This window comes from Megascapheus bottae, chromosome 10 (assembly GCF_031878675.1).
Source record: "Megascapheus bottae isolate mThoBot1 chromosome 10, mThoBot2.hap1, whole genome shotgun sequence".
Classification (NCBI taxonomy): Eukaryota; Metazoa; Chordata; class Mammalia; order Rodentia; family Geomyidae; genus Megascapheus; species Megascapheus bottae.
The window spans coordinates 39581781-39585052 of record NC_143518.1 but is presented as its reverse complement, the minus strand read 5'-3'; positions in this window follow the sequence as shown (position 1 = coordinate 39585052).

The following is a 3272-nucleotide window of genomic DNA, read 5'->3' as shown; positions in this document are numbered from 1 at the left end:
GGGGCTGGGGCCGAGGGTGCGCCGAGGGGGAGGAGGCTGAGCAGGACCGGGAGGGCAGAGGGAAGCGGGCGCGCGGGCGGCCGAGGACGTGACGGCAGCAGCGCCGGCCGCCGCGTGACCCGCGCGGGAGGGAGGGGAGCTGGGCGCCCGCGGGAACAGGAGGGGCGCGGGGTGTCCGGCGCCGCGAGCTCACTCCCGGCGGCGCCCTCCCCTCCACTTTCACTTCCCCGGGAGAGAGGAAGCGGAACCAGATGTGGGAGACACAGCTGGGGACGGTCCTCCCCGCCCGGCGGGCGCGCCCTCCCGCCCTCCCCGCCCGGCCCGGCCCCTACCTGCCTGCCCCGCGCCTCCCCCGGCCGGCCGGCCCGCCCGCTGGCGGGTGGCTGGGAAGGTACGCTGGCGGGCCGGCGGGCGGCGGGGCTACCCGGCCCCCGACATGGCGCACCCGACTTGGGCGCCGCTCCTGCCCTGGCAGCGAGTGAAGGGAGAAGAGGCGGCCGAGGCACCGGGGCTCCGTGTGCCGTGGAGGGAGATCTGGGCGGTCCCAGCGTCCCCGGCGCGCTGCGCCACGCGGGGACAGTGCTGCCGCGCCGCGGCTCGGGCTGCGCGGCTCTCCCGACTCCTGCGGCGCCGGGGGCCCCCCGCGCTCCTTCGCGCGCCCCGCTTTCTTCACTCCCCCCACCCCCCCTCCCGGGCCGCGGGCTCCGCTACCGCTACCCCCACCTCCCCCGGCCGGCGGCCGTGACCCTAGCTAGCGCCGGCCCAGCGCCCAGCCGCCTGCAGCGCGACCCCTGGCGGCTAGGAGGGCCCCCTGCACCAGGCGGCTCCCCATCACCCAGCAGACATTCACTGGACAGTCACTGACCTCAGGTGGCCCTGGCGTCCAGCAGTCAGATATGGTGTGCATGCCTGAATGGAGGCTTAGGTCCTGAAGACCGAAAATGGGGAGACCCCTATGGCTCCCGACTTCCAAGTTCGGGGGCTTACTGACAAGAACCAAAATTCTCAGTTCTCTATTCTGAAAAAACAAGAGTTTTGTAAAGAGGAAGAGGCCAGGAATGTGGATGTGTGGGTAGTTTGGGTGTGTGATGGGGAGATAAAGAGGGCAGACTCCTCATTATTCTGGATGAGGAAAGAACAGGAGGGGCCTACACTACCAAAAGGCTAGCAACCCAATACACAGAGCAGTTACCTTCCCAACATGGTTTGCCTGCAGGCACAAAGCTCAGGTGACTTACCTAACTTTTACAAGGGTCTTGGGTTATACCCCAGTACTAAAGGGTGAGAAAAATGAACATAGCCTCCAAGGATCTGTTAGAGAGGGTGAAGTGAATTCAGGCCTAGGAAGGGGGTGTGAATGGGGCCTCCTAAGATCCAGGACTTTGGGGTCAGGATTGCATAGGACTTCCAAGCTTAAAAGACTGTAAAGAAGAGAGTCAGCAGCCAAGTGCTAATGGCTCATGGCTGCCATCCCAGCTACTTATGAGGATCCTGGTTCAAAGCTGGCTGGGGGAAGTGGCACTGTGGCTCAAGTGGTAGAGAGTTAGCCTTGAACACAGGCTTAGGGATAGTGCCCAGGCCCTGAGTTCAAACCCCACCCCCAACTGACAAAAAAAAAAAAAAAAAAAGACGTATCTTTGGGACTGGAAATGAGGCTTCCTGGTAGAGTGCTTGCCAAGCATGCATGAAGCCCTGGGCTTGATTCCTCAGTACCACATAAACAGAAAAAGCCAGAAATGGTGCTGTAGCTCAAGGAGAGTTATGGCCTTGAGCAAAGGAAACTCAGTCAGTATCCAGGCCCTGAATTCAAGCCCCAGGACTGGCAATAAATAAGGCAGAGAAAAGTCCATGAGACTTATCTTCAATTAACCAGCTAAAAACTAGAAACGAAGCTATAGCTCAAGTTGTAGAATGCCAGCCTTAAGGGAAGTGAGATCCTGCAAGGCCCAGTACTGGCATATGAGAGACAGGAGCAGGGAGAGCAAACACCTGTACTTGGAGTTCCCAAGGTATTATCTCCTCTTCTTGGAAGTCTGATGCCAGCTACCCATATCTGAGGTCATTCAATCAGAAATATCAGACATGTGAGCTTTGCCAGCAGCTATCTCCTCACTCTAACTCTTCCAGGCCAGCAGCTACCTCCTCACCTCCTGACTCTTTAGCCTCTAGTTAGAAGAGGAGTAACCTGCCTGGCCAGTCCCTTGATGCTGCTGCAACAGAGCCCTATACATGTGGGGCTCATGAACTCAGCTGCTATCCATGAAACCTGTATCTGTCCTGGGCCCCCAAGTCCAATTTGGGTACTAATCTGAGATTATGGGACTTTACAGAGAACAGCTGGGCTTAAAAAAAAATGTAAAAGCTGGACACAGTGGCTTACGCCTGTAATGCTAACTACTCAGGAGGCTGACATCTGAGGACCATGGTTCAAAGCCAGCCTGGGCACAAAAGGACCTGAAACTTTTATCTCCAATTAACCTCTAGAAAACTGGAAGTGGGGCTTGGCTCAAGGGTAGGGTGGTGGCTTTGAGCTGAAGAGCTAAGGGACAGGGCCCAGGCCGAGTTCAAGCCCTATGACCCACAAAATTTAAAAAAAAAAAAAAAAAGAAAAATAACCAATAGATTAACTGTCCTATGGAGTGGCTACTGGTAGCTCATGCTTGTAATTGCAACGACTCAGGAAGTTGAGATCTGAGGATCACAGTGTGGAACCAGCCTCAGTAGTTCATCTCCAATAAACTACTCAGAAAAAGCTAGAAGTGGTGCTGTGGCTCAAGTGGTAGAGCTCTAACCTTGAGTACAGAAAGCTCAAGGACAGAGCCCAGAACCTGAGTTCAAGCCCCAGGACCAGAGAAAAAAAAGTCTCACCAGGACTTTTCTGCCCAGGCTGGCTTTGAACTGCAGTTCTCAGATCTCAGCCTCTTGAGTAGCCAGGATTACACGCATAAGCCAATGGCACGCAGCTCTCTGAAACTCATCGCCAATTAACAAACAGAAAACCGGATGTAGACCTATGGCTCAAAATGGCAGTGCACTAGCCTTGAGCAAAAAAAGTTTGGGGACAGCACCTAGGCCCTGAGTTCAAGCCCTACAACCAACAAAAGAAAAAAAAAGCCCTTATAAGCTAGAGGTATTGTCCAAGTGCTAGAGTGTACCTACCTAGCAAGGTAGTAGGTCCTGAGCTCAAACCCCAGTAACACACACACACACACACACACACACACACACACACACACACACACAAATTAGAAGATACAAAAAAGTCCTTAGAC